General features: G+C 45.4%; 2 pseudogenes; one reads left to right on the top strand and one right to left on the bottom strand.

The window, feature by feature from the left end:
* Positions 1 to 754: 754 nt before the first annotated feature.
* Positions 755 to 3,633, top strand: LOC136551096 (F-box/kelch-repeat protein At3g06240-like; annotated as a pseudogene).
* Positions 3,634 to 9,524: 5,891 nt separating this feature from the next.
* On the bottom strand, positions 9,525 to 13,507 carry LOC136551095 (F-box/kelch-repeat protein At3g23880-like; annotated as a pseudogene).
* Positions 13,508 to 14,153: the final 646 nt, after the last annotated feature.

The following is a 14,153-nucleotide window of genomic DNA, read 5'->3' as shown; positions in this document are numbered from 1 at the left end:
ATTTAGCTTTGGTAGGGGCTCTTGACTCCCTTCCCCTAGTACTTTATTTAGATCTATGGCAATGGTTGAAGGTGAAACTGTCCTTGTAGGCTATCGAGGGCTCTTCACTTTCTCCACCTGGTACTTTATTAGATCTATGGCCATAGTTGAAGATGGAACTCTCCTGCATGCTATAGAGTTTGGCACATTTGGAGTGTTTGGATGGCTTGCGTTGGGTTCATGAGGAGCATGTGAAGCCATTTTATAGTGGGGCAATGGCGCCCAGGTCGCTGATTCAAATTTTGGGTGTCTTGGCACAAGTGCAATGGCTTTGAGTGCTCATTCCTGGCCACACATTTGTTTTGTGTCAGACTTGTTCTTTTGTACTGCTAGTGTAACCATGTTCTGCCTACTCGTTGTGGACGCCAGGTCTTCTTTATAGAGGCAGCATTGCAATTTTATAGCTGCATTAAATTTCGCTCTCCTATCCTAGACCTGCAGTTAAATTGGGATGGAGGTCGTAAGTACCCTCATTTGCGCGTGATCCAGACGGACTTAGAGGACAAGTTAATTTATTATTATGAAATGAGTGCACTTTACCAAAGATGCATTTGATTCATCACTTTTCACTGGTGGATCCACGCATAAAGGGACTTCTAGCATCAGTAGTGGTGTGGCCCACTGACCCAGTTGCGAAAGAAGTCGAGAAGCTTCATCACGGCCCACTCCTTCGATGCTGTTGTAACGCTGTCCGCTCCAGCGCTCCTTCCTCCTCACCACAGCGGCATCCTCACAGTTCCTCACTGTCACACACCGCGCCGCCCCTCCGCGGCGCATCGTGACCAGCCGCTCGCCGCCACATCTCCGGTTAACAGTTCGGCGCAGCGCAGAATCGCAATCGGCGCATCACCGCCTCGTGCCCGCTGGAACGACCCCCGAACAACAATTCCCCTGCGAGGCGCCCGAATCCGTCGCGATCTGCTGGTCAAGCGAAGCGGCACCGCGGCGGTCCATCCCGGTTGCGCTTCTTGTTATTTGGTTGGATCCGTGCAATCACAAGTGGAAAATCTTTCTCCGGCGGTTGCAGGTGGGCCGTTACCAGCATCGGCTATGTCGTCGTCGACTCTGCGCTCCAGGACAGAAGCAGGGGGAGGCGTGCTGCCTATCGACACGCTCTATGAGATCCTGATCCGCCTTCCGGTCAAGGATATCTGCCGCCTCCGTGTTGTCTGTCGTCCGTAGCGATCCCTCCTCTCCGACCCGCAGTTCATCGCCGCTCATGCCACCCGTCACCGACGGCCGCTCATCGTCGCAGGGCACGACAAATCGTATCGTGAATCGTGATGACGGCATCCTCTGCGACATCATAGACCTCTCTGGCCGGCTCATTAAGCAGATCATCCGCTCGACGGAAGACGAGTGGCTGATATCCACCCAGGGTAACCTCGCCTGCATTGCGATAGGGACAAGCAAGAGCTGCCAGTTGCTCAACCTAGTCACTGGAGACAGATTTTCCTTGCCTGAAGGATTGTCCCAAGAACACACTCCAAGGAAGCTCGACTTCATGAATTACAGAGCTTCCGTTGCATTGGGACAGGTTGCCTCGACGGGGAGTTCAAGTTGCTTGGTGTGATCGATAATGCCTTCTTCAGCAGCCGCTACCAGCCGCTGTGCGAGGTGTTCACACTCGGTGGCAGCGGCGATGCTCGGTGGAGGGGAAAGAAGGCCGCTCAGGATCGTGTTGATATGAGCCCGCTGAGTAGAGTCGTCGTCGATGGAGTTGTGTATTTTCTCTTGGACGAGGATGTGATCCACCGACATGTTCGACCAAAAGGCATTGCTTCGTTTGACCTTCTAACAGAAGAGTGGAGGTCAATTCTCCGAGGACCTGTAAGCATCCCTGCTTACTATTCTAATCTTTCTCTGGCTGCCCTTAATGGATCCTTAGTTCGGTCCATTGTATGTTACATGTTTCAATGGACCTGTGGTTGCTGGTGGACTTTAAGAAGAGCTTATGGGTAAAAAAACATGCCGTAGAGATCAATTTGAGTGTCCGTGATGAATTCCTTGCACATCCTTTGGTGATACTGAAGAATGGGAGCATAGTTACTTATATTGGATCTAGAGGATTGTTGAGGATTTATAATCCAAGGACCAACACTTATACAGATGTGGCAGAGATGGGGTCCCGTGTTGGAATTGGTTTGTACACGGGAAACCTATTGAGCATAGCAAATGATGCCACTTAATGAGGTGAGTATTGCAATTGCCTGCTCTTCTAATATATCCAGTTCAGGCAGATATCTTTGTCTCGATACATTGGCAAAAGGCTGCTGGATTCTAGGTTGTTATGTGCTTCATTCTGTAATTTTTACCTTGTAAACAACATTTAAGCAACGCTATGTATGATGTGGTAAAAATGAGTAATGCTAGATGACTTGAGAATTTGAGTTCGCATCAACTGTCCTCCATCATGGGTTATATAATGTACTTAGTTCGATTTAGATAAATGCATGGGAAAATGTCATGGCAACAATTTCTTTTGAATATCCATGCAAAATTTGTTCTGAATACTGCCACAGCAAAAAGGGAATATAATGGAAGAGTTTCTCTAGTCTTATCATGCTGCATAAGAATACTACAAAAAAACTCTAGAATGTAGTGCAAAATATAAAAATGGTATGGAACAGAAATCTTGTTCAGGAAAAATCAAACTTCTAAAACCCATACAGTATAGGAGAATGTTATGATTCACTGTCACATAGTAGATATCGAGTAATCTTGAACTTTTTGGTTTTTACAATGTAGTCACTTTGCTAATTGATTAGTCTTAATGAGCAATCAATCTTATGACAAGTGGAAAACGTTCTGCAAAAAATGTCCTGAGAACAATGCCTTTTAAAATGCAGCCATTTTATTACTACTTGATTTTATCTGAATGAGCCAACAACCTGATAACAAGTGGAGAAGAGTCCGCACAAATCACCTGACACATTACCACTCACTTTTTACAGCTAAATACTGATCGCCTGAGTTTCTCCATGAAAAATAAATGTATAAAATGCAGCATCAGTATAACAAGGTACAAACATCATTGTCAACAATTATTGTGCCTAGTTAATTGGAAACACCGTATAGGAAATAATAGCACAATCACCCAAATATGCCTGTACTTCTTTTTTGAGCTAAAGTGGTGACTGAGGACATTGATGTCACTGGATTACTTCCTTTTAACCTGTCTGGCAACACTATTTTGCTCCTTTTCTTCTGCATATTTTGAAACATTTTGACGCTATCTCTAGCAAAGACAGTTCCATCATTTTTTTAACCTTGGTGTATCTGTTGCAATTTTCACCTAAAATTTGCAGGAAGCAGTTGTTTGCTGGAGGGAGAAGCTGAAAACTTAATCCTGAAAGCTGAAGCTATATGAAGGAATGGAGACAGATTCATGCTGTGCTTTTTGAGAAGTTCAGGGCTCATCTCTGAAGAAGACAGAAAACTTGATTCCACCTGCTTGTTATTGGACCGTATACTCTTAGGCCCTGTTTGGTTCAGCTTATAGGAGTCTCGCTTATAAGTTGAGCAGAATTATATAATAAGCCACGATGTAGAAAATCTGTGTCTAAATAAGTGGGGCGTTTGGCTGACCTAGCACATTTTGCACTGGGAACCCTGAACTTTTCTCAAACTGCGTAGCACTATTTACTACTATTTCTATGAGTCTATAGCCTTTCAATTGGACCCAAATAAGAGTTTCTATTTGCATCCTGGTCCTTCTTCTTCAATTGACACACAAGCTCGGAGGGAGCCGGCCTCTCGACGACAGCTCGCGCGGAGGGGAGGGGCACCGTTGTCGGCAGCTCGCGCGGAGGGGAGGGGCGGCGCTCCAGCGGCTCGTGCGGAGGAGAGGGGCGCCGCCGCCGCCGGCTCGAGCGGAGGGGAGGGGCGGCGCGCCAGGCGACTCGAGCAGCGAAGGCCCGCCTGCGGCTTGCGCGGAGGGGAGGCGCGGTGCCGGGCATCTCGCGCGGAGGTGAGGCGCGGCTTGCGCGGATGCGAGAGCACGGGAGAAGGGAGGGGTGCGGTAGGAAACGCGAGGGCGTTTTCCAAATCGCGGCCTTGGGCTCGCGATTCGGCCAACACAGCGGGCGACCGTCCAACGCAGACGCGCGTTCGCGTTGAGCCCTCTGTCGCGAACCATTTGGTGCGATTATTGGCTTGTGCGGGTCGCCAACGCGCGTATACGCGGAACCAAACAGGGCCTTACTCTTAGATGGCTTGAACTCGTTACGCATATATTGCTATCCTTCCATGATCAGAAATAGTAGTTGATATGAATTACAGAATGTGTATTGCTTGTCCACTAGAAACCTGAGATCATTGAGCAACATTGATATCATTGTGAATTTGTGATGGACAGTCATCAAGCAACAAATCAACATAAGCATCAGCATAACCCAAATTTCAGAGAAACGAACAGGGCCTAGCATAAAGCTCTTTCGCCAGTCCTAGCAAGTAGCAAGATAGCTGCTCAGTGACCCCTGAACTGTAGCGGATTTTTTAAAAAAAAAAATTGGATCCGGCTTCCGCTCCTTTGTTGCCAGGTAGAACATAGGGGGACGGTACCTGTACGGCTGTACCCTGCTCGCTTCGATGCTTTGACGCATGGAACTGGATATGAATATTATTGCTTACCATATTTTTTGTTTGATATGGATATCAGGATATGTATTCAAATATTCTCAGATACTAATACAAAAATGGATAGTTTGAATAGAGATTTGCATTCGGATATACATTAGCCTTATTATAATAAATAAATTGGATGGACCCTGGGTCATAAACATCGATCAATAATTTTTGAATTTTAGGGAAACAAAATCATATGATGAGACACCAAAATAAGTATATTATATTCGGCACATCGATAAACAATAATAAACGTTGTTAGTCATACTATCTTCATATTAATTATAATTAAAAAATAATATTAACTATATTAATTAGAAACCAATAATCACATAATTATATGTCCATTCATTCTAAATTATAAAACATTTTGAATTTCTTATATATATATTGTTTTTACTAAGTATCTAGACATAGTGTATATCAAAACGGACTTGCTAGCGCCCGAACGTCTGATCAAGGGAGCGAACAAGCGCCTTGCTCTGCCCTGGACATCACCCACGCCGTCTCGGACATCGTTAGCGCCGTCGGCCGCTTCCCACGCGCATCCCATGTGCAGCACCCGATCTACTTTTGAAACATCCAGATACAACAGTTACAACATACAAAAGAAAACAGATGAAAAACTTAAAACAAGCGACTTTAACACTTGCGAAAACGCCTGAAAAGTATTTGAAAACCATTGCAAACATATGCAACATCCAGACAAAACACTTGCAAACATACGTATGAAACACCTGAAAACACATGAAATATATGCTTGCAACATTCATGTATATACAACATCTAGACATACTTTTGTAACATCTAGACAAAACACTTGCAACATTCATCTGGAACAGAAGAAACATTTAAAACATACACTTCAAACATACATGTATAGCCATTACAACATGTGGAACATCCCCATCTACTTTAACATCGATAAACAACATTTGCAACATACCTCGGAAACATCTGAAACACTCAAAACATATTGTTGCAACATGCGCTTTCAGCGTAGCATCTGCTTGATGCTTGGATGAATAGAGGCTCATCGACGCGGATATCGACGCCGGCATGGAGCTCGAAGGTGCGGAGGTCGCCCGGTGTGGAGCTCGTCGGTGGCACGGACCTCGATAGGGGGCAAGGGCAGGCAGATTGAGCACAACCGCGATGGGAGGTGCGAGTCTAGGAGCAAGCTATTGAGCACCTAGCGCATCGGGCTCGCCGTGTGCGGCGTGGGCGAATAGCAGGGGTGCGGGTGGGTGAAAGGTCCTTGTGTGGTTTTGGTAATTGAGTGACAACCTAGGTGGACTAATTGTGTTTATGTGAGAGATACACATGTGATTAGTCCACAGGTACATGTGTGGGAGCAACATATGCCATGAAGGTGAAAATGGCTCAGAAATATTGCAAAGCTCACACATGTGATGATGAAGGAGCTCATTGCACATGAGAGACGACAGTGAGTCATGTGATCAAGGTGGAGAAGATCAAGACAAGAGTTGGCTTGATAGACCGGTTGCAAGCATAAAGGACAAGTTGGAGGCTTTGGAGCGATGGACCGCGTGACGGTGAAGCTTGAGCAAGACTTGGCGCCGATGGACGAAGGCAACGGTGAAGAGCAAGTGAAGTAAAGATCGATGAACCAATATGATCACATGATGATATGAAGGGGATCATATCATTGTTGATTGTGTTGGTGCAAGTGTTGCATCGACATTGGAGGAGATAGAATGAAATGTGCAAGGCAAAGGTACAACCGAGGGCATTTCATTTCACCGGTCATAGGTGTGTAGAGAAGTTGAAGACCGGGTTTAGAATAGATGGTCGTACTATCAAGAGGGGCAAACTTGTTTGCATATCGGTCATCTAGTGCCACTCAAGTGATCTAACTTTGCATCATCGCTAGGATTGAGTGGCGTGGCAAGTTCAGTGGCTAATACTTTGGAAAAATATTTGTGAAAAGCAAATACACATACACATGGTGGTGTACACTTGGTGGTGTTGGCATATTTGCAAAGGAGAAGGAGTTGGAGTTGAAACGGATCAACTCGGTGAAGAAATTGAGGCGAAAGGAGGTCACTGTGAGTGACCGGATGCTGGCCTCAGCATGACCGGCGCGTCCGGTCAGTGGCAGCAGTTGTGCGCGCGGGTCTCGGTCTTATGACCGGATGCTGGCGCGAAGAGTGACCGGACGCTCAGGGTCTGTGTCCGGTCAGTGCTGACGTACGCTAACGTGGTGGCGTGAGGAACAGCAGTGATGCATGGCAGTCGGTGAATGACCGGACTCAGGTGCTGCGTCTAGTCGTGTAGCACCGGACGCATCTGGTCGCAAAAATAGAGGCTTGGGGAGCTCTCTAGAAACGACTGGACTCAGCAGAGGTGTGTCCGGTCTTGGCACTGTGCTGCGTCCGATCGCAACTTAATCGTTGAGATCGGATGCTCAATATTTGAAGCCAGGGATGACGTGGCAGCCATCCGTTGATCGGACGCTGGCAGGGTGCGTTCGGTCGATCTGACCGGCATGTTCGGTCGTCCCGAGTTTTGCCCAGCAAAGGGGTAACGGCTATTTTAGCCCATGGGGCTATAAATAGAAGTATTGGTTAGCCTTTGGCCGTTAGCTTAGTAGAGCTGAGCACATTAGAGCCTTGGTGGCTTATGTGGTAGTGCTTGGGAGCCCTCTAACTCACTTGAGCTTGATAGTGTTCATTCGATCGAGTGAGTGAGCGATTCTAGTGCGATTGCATCATGGGGTTGCATCGAGTGGCATTAGGTGATTGGGTTGCAAGCCGGTGGTGCTTGTTACTCTTGGAGGTTGCCACCTCCTAGACGGCTTGGTGGTGGTCTCCGTCGAAGCCTGTAAGAAGCTTGTGCGGTGCTCCGGAGATGAGCTTTGTGAGGGGCATTGTGCTCGCCCTGTGTGAGCCACGAAGAGCAACTCTAGTTGAGCGTGTCATTGAGCTACTCTCACTTTCGGGGTAGGTTCTTGCAGTGCCCGACGTGCGAGCTTGGCGGGTGATGCCAATTAGCCGCCGAACCACCAAGTGCGCGGTCGACACAACGGGGACGTAGAGTGTTGGCAAGCACGTGAACCTCGGGAGAAAATCACCGTGTCACCATGTTTTTCCCGTTGGTTTGCAATCTCCTTACACAAGCTTGTGATTACTTTCATATACATTGTGTTTGTGTAGTTGCTCTTGTAATTAGTTAGCTTATGTAGCTCACTAGTTACCTTCTTGCTTGTGTAGCATAGAAGTAACTCCCTTGCGTGGCTAATTTGGTTTTTGTAACCTTGTTAGTCATATTGCTTAGTTTGTGTAGCTAAGTATTTGCGCTCTCTAATTTGGCATTGGTTGCCTTGTTATTGAGCATTGCTAGTGAGCTTAGGTGGCTTTGTGCTTTTACTTACTAGCATGTGTAGGAGCTCCCTCGTTGCTTGAAGTACTGGTGGCATAGGTTTGTGTGACCTTGATTCTAGAATTGATAAGGTGAGCTCTAGCTAGCCTGCACCTTAGTTGCTTAATTATAATCTTTGCAAGGTGTTAGAAAACATAGATAGAGGGGTGTAGTCTTGGCTAGACCGATAGTTTTAATTCCGCACTTATTTTGGTTAGCCGACACGATTAATTTTAGAAAAGACTATTCACCCTCCTCTAGTCCGTCATCTCGATCCTACAGTGGGTAGCGGCGTGGGCGAGGACAGGTCCATCTCGCTAGCAGAGCGAGCGGGTGAGAGCAGCGTGGGCGAGTGCTTGGTCCGTCCGGACGCCCTATAAGGAGGGTTTCCGATATCAAAATGCATAACAAAAGCTATGTATCTAAAAAATAAAAACATCTTATAATTTGGAACGAAGGAGTACATATTAGTAATATTATAAAATTAATACTAATAATCATTAGATGCATGAATAACTTTTAGATTGTTTTAGCCAGTACTATATTCTTTAGAGATATGGATGTTATCAGATATTTTCGAATAAATGGACTCCGATTAATAAGCACGTTTTTTTAGCAAATTTTGTGATGAACCAGAGTCTCTAACAACCAACTAGATTTTTTGGTGTCTGCTGGCAACACCACATCACTTTCAATGTACCGTTGCAGGTTTCATTTCAACAAAGCTAAGTCTCAAGAGCCGGAGCAGGTTCCAGAGGGGTTAGAGCCCTGTCAATCAGAGCCGTTTCAGATGGGAAATCAGTTCCGACGTGGAGATCACCAAACTGCATGTTTTCCATAGTATGGGAAACCATTTGCCAGCTATTAACAACTTAGATGACTACAATTGCACTTTGGGCAGAACTCTGTGTACACCAAAAAATGTTCAACGAGTAAAGGTTGATAAACCGGCTAATGTTGTTTTGTTGTGAGAAAAAAACGCTGTACCATGACAGATAAGTTCAAGCGAACAGGACGGTACTCCCCTAGTTTTTTTACATGTCACATTAGGTTTGTCCTAAATCAAACATTACAAATTTTGATCATCCGTTTCGAAAAATCCTATATAGCTTTACAACATATGGATTATATATTGTGAAAGTATTCTTCATAGTGAATCTAAAAACATAAATCTTATATCATAAACCTATATAATTTTTAGAAAATCGATGATCAAAGATAAAAATGTTTGACTTAGGACAGACTTAATATGACATGTAAATAAAAACAGGCGGAGCCAAACATATAAAATGGCACTTGCTACAAACAATGGAAAGAGGTGGATTCCCTGTTCTGAAGCTTTCAAGAAAACCAGCGACTTCAAAACAACTCCATTACTATGCAATCAAACTATTAGGATGAATTATGGATCATAGCATCCACATGTCCTCAATCCTCATGCATACATTTTGCTGAAAAGAAAAATCCACATGCATACATTTGAGCCAAGTAAAAGATTTCATTATCCCTTATGTGCCTTGTTGCAAAACAGTAAACATTACACCTACTCAATCCAGCAGAATATATGAAACATCGGGTAAAAGGCCAACATTAGAAGGAAAAAAATAATTCTTTGGCCATACATCACCAACTGACATGCTGAAACTGAAAAGGGGATGTGCATAGTCTCTATCACCCTTGATAACAATGATCAGAAACACTACTAACATCTTAAGCGGAAGAAGCTTCAAAGGCTAAACTTTACTCCCTGACCGACATCGGTACTAGTATATCACTTCCTTCCCACCAGTAAATGAGAAGTACCTATAATGTAAACAGGAAAGAGCACATTTATTCATATAGATGCATCTTGGGGAAAAGAGAGAAATAAAGAGTATATAAGAATACTGACATCATTAGTTCTCAACATTTCAAGCTCAACAGGTTTCCTGTATACAAACTAATTGAAAAGCAGTGCTCCAGCTCCACAACATTTGTGAAAGTGTTCCTTCTTGGGTTATAAATCTGTAGTAATTCCTTGTCTTCTATATATATGCCTACCCTCTGGTCATCTAGGACCAACACAGGATGCACATAGGAAAGCTTGTCATATTGTTCAAATGTTATGCTATACCGCTTGACCCAGTCACCCTTCGCAAGTCTGTCGAAATCCATATGTCCATACTAGGGACTAGGCCATACAAGCACACAACAGCCAAAGAGCCATTCAGGTCAGCCAAGGTAAGCCAGCCAGGAAGCACCTGAAAAGCATTACCAAGAAAGCTGATATTGGGTCCCAAGATAGTCCCCCATTCCTCTGTCTCAAGGTCAAATGTAATTATCATGTCTTCCCTGTTAACTCTCCTAGAGAAGGTCAGCTCATAGAAGGCATCCCAAGACAAAAGGTAGGCAACCCCATCAATGGCCACATCAGTCCACTTATCGCTTGCAACCCTCTGTGGAGGGGCCTGTTTTCCCCTCCAAAATGCATGGCCCCTATTGTTGAGCGTGAAGACCTCAATCAGCTGATGAATATGGCCATCTGAAGTAATCTTATCAATCCTTCGAAGCACCTTGTGCTCGCCTTTGCTAGCACTGTGTCCAAACAAGTAAGAGGCACCTTCTCCTTTCCTGTCTGAGAAGCAATAAATAGTTCCAGTAGCTGGGTTCAGCAATCTGCTGTTGAAGATTCTTATATTATTGAAATGAACAAGATCTTTGGCCATGCTGACAACCCAGTCGCCATACCTCTTAGGCACCTTATTAAGGCTGTGCCTGGACAGATCCATGATTTCCACAAGGCTGTCATTTTTCTCGTTATTCCTATAGGCAGCAATGAGAAGCGGTCCCAGGTGGCGTGTGGCGTGGGCTGAGGCGAACTGCGGATCGGAGAGGAGGGCCCGCCACGGCCGGCACACGGCGCGCATGCAGCAGAGATCCTGGGCCGGGAGGCGCAGCAGGATCTCGTAAATAGTGTCCAGTGGAAGAGTGCCTGTGTTGGATGCGGCCAGAGCGGGCATCACGCACCTGTCCAGGCCAGAGCGCATCGCGGACGACGACGCCATCTCTGTCTGAGACCAAAAACGAAATGGGAAAATTAGATCTGTACCATTAAAAGATCTGAAGTTTAGAAAAATAGCATCGAAAGATCCAGCTTTAGAAAAATAGCATCAAAAGATCACTCCATTACCTATTTCTACCGTATCTGTTAACTGTCCGTTAAAGTTGAGACAAGAAAAAAAAAAAAAGTACCCACACTCATGCACACACCCAGCCAACTCAGAAATCACGCACACACCCGCAAATTGGGGGGTGGGGGGGGGGGGGGGGGGGGGGGGGGGGTGCGGGGCTGGCACCCCCAGTGTTCTACTGATCCCTCTATTAGATATCTAATATATGTCTTTAATAGTTATGTATCCTCTCCTAATTCAGCTTTAGCCCAAACATTACGTGTACTTGATGGATGCCCAGTTACATACAGCCCGAAAGGTCACGAGTTCAATGCCAAGCGTCGCAGCTCTTCTTCTTTGCGCTCCATGAGTCCGCGTCCGGCGTCTCTACGCGACACGACTGCGCCTCCGCCCACTTGCCGAAGGCTGGAGATGGGACAGACGCTGTGCACCGGCTGTGCGCGGCCCCTGCCGACCTGCCGCTGCGCAGTTGCCGCCTGCCGCATCGCACATTCGCAGGCTGGTAAGGTGCTACTCGCTACTCCCTTATTATTTTAGTATTGTTGTCCGTCCTCTTAGCTAATCAATAATTATTATCTAAATACATTTCCTTTCTTGTCTTAGATAATATGAAGAAGAGAAAGACCATTTGTAGTTGCAGAGCTATAATCAATCAATAATAATTATTAAAGCCTATGATTTTGCTGCTAGTCCTAGAGCTAAATTTAAGTTAATAGATATATAATTTTGTTTTGGTTAAGATTTGTGAAACATGTTATTATCTAATGTACTGCCACGACAATTCACGGTCACCCCTCTCCTCCTTTCGGTAGCTGACACACTTCTCTCTGTTGTTAGACATTCATACGTTACCACCCCGCGTGCCTCCCGTCCGCTGTCACCTCCCCGCGTCTGAAGGTCCGATGCTCCCCGAACAGGGCCAGTACGGGGCACATGGATCTCTCATGTCTTTCATGTGTTGTCCCGTCGGGATCCCATGCGCTTGCACAGCTTGAGCCACGAAGCGTTCAACAGGACATTGAACCGGCACACCCTCACATGGGCTATTGGGGCCTTTGCGTTCCAGACTTCCGAGATCGAGCCAGAGGTGCCGGGGCGGCATGCTACTACAAGAGCACAAATGAGTGTTTCATTGTATTATAGCATCATTGCTCCGCATGGCCTGTGATTCTTTCACTTGCTTATTACCGCTAGGTCATTAATTACCACTGCCTTTTGCAGATCCTTTTTTCTCCCATGCTATGCACCACTGTTATGTGCAGAAGAGAAAGTTGTTTGTTATCTCAGATCAGAGGCAAAGTTTAAGTTGGTATGTCTTTATCTGCTTAGGTCCACAAGTGTTTTCCTATATTCTAAAATTTCTATTTTCATTACTATCCAAGTTCCAACTTCAAACTGAATGTTGCTGAAGTTTTACCTGTTTCAGGTGTCAAAACCTCATCCCACCCTTCCGTACAACAGCAATTTTTGGCCAATTATTTTGAGTGCCTAAAGCTCTATAGTTCTCTATATATAATAGCAATATGTAAGATACATAACACACTTTCATCTAGCTTGCTTTGCTTCTTATCATTGGACTGTAAACTTCGAACCTCTTTCTAGAAACAGATGACAAATTTTCAGAAAGAACATTTTCAGATTGTAGTTGAAAAAGGATAACAATGCATCCTTCAAGCATCTAAAGTAAAATTTTAACCTCAAGATGGGCTGCATGTATATTGACTAAGACCTGAGGTTTGAAGGGCTCTCAGCAAAGACATGTCTTCTTATTTCTTTTTGTTTCCACCAGTTATTTCCTTTTCATTACACTTGCTCTTTTCCTCAGCAAATGCATATGGACTTTCTTCCAGTTTCAGTTTATTATTAATTTAAGCCTACCGCCTACCCCTATTTCTGTGAAGGATCTCGCAAGCACAAAGCGCATCTCCTACCCCTGAAATGTTAGCAGGCTAATATGGTGCGTTGACATTTTAGGCAATGTCTCATATTGCAGCCTATTTATGGTATAAACTATAGTATGCATTCTTAGAAATTCCCGCAGCAACGGGCGGGGCATTATCTAGTTTCATATGTGACTAAAACCAGTCGTCATGGTTAATGGGTTCCACTTTACTCTCCATTGCGCCCCCCCCCCCCCCCCCCCCCCCCCCCCCCTACTCAAATCCTGGCTCCGCCCCTACACCCGCAGCCCCAACACACACATGCAGCCCACCTCACGCGCACACACACCGCACCCACCTCGCGCGCACGCATGACGCATCCAACAGAAGAAGACCGGACGATTCTGGTGACCGGCGGCGTGTCTCCCCGGCTAGTACTGCAGCTCCTCGGGCCTCCATGGTGCACGCCTTCTCCACCCCTTCTCTTTATCTCTTGTTTCCATCTCCCTGAGCTATCATTTCTTGAGTATGAACCCTAGTTTCCATCTCCTCGAGCTATCCTATTGCTGTCCAATTGTTTCTCAGCTCCAGTTAATGGAGAGTTAACAGATATGGTAGAAATAGATAACAGAGTGATCTTTTGATGCTGTTTTTCTAAAGCTAGATCTTTTCGATGCTATTTTTCTAAACTTCGGATTTAATGGTAGAGATCCAATTTTCGTTCAGAGGATTATTTCTTGAGGCTTTTACCTGTGTGCCATTATAAAAGTTATTAATTACCTACAAGAGACTAAAAAGTTTGAACGGTCATAAATGCCACTGGTCTAAACTTTTTTTTGTCCTCTGAGCCATTCCGTCCGATTTCGTCGATAACGGTGTCAAACAGGTGGATGAAATGACCATATTGCCCCTAATTCAGTTGGATTTCTAATTTTTTTAGTTTCCTCCTGTGCCATTCTCTCGTCCTGCGATGCTAGCCTAGCCTCTTGTGCTCTGGCGCGTGTGACCGGGCTGGATGAGGCGCCGATGGGCGGGCTCACCGCGCAGGCGCGTGTGG

Source organism: Miscanthus floridulus, chromosome 4 (assembly GCF_019320115.1).
Source record: "Miscanthus floridulus cultivar M001 chromosome 4, ASM1932011v1, whole genome shotgun sequence".
Lineage (NCBI taxonomy): Eukaryota > Viridiplantae > Streptophyta > Magnoliopsida > Poales > Poaceae > Miscanthus > Miscanthus floridulus.
Note: the sequence above shows the minus strand (reverse complement) of the source record. Positions and strands in the feature narration are given on the sequence as shown.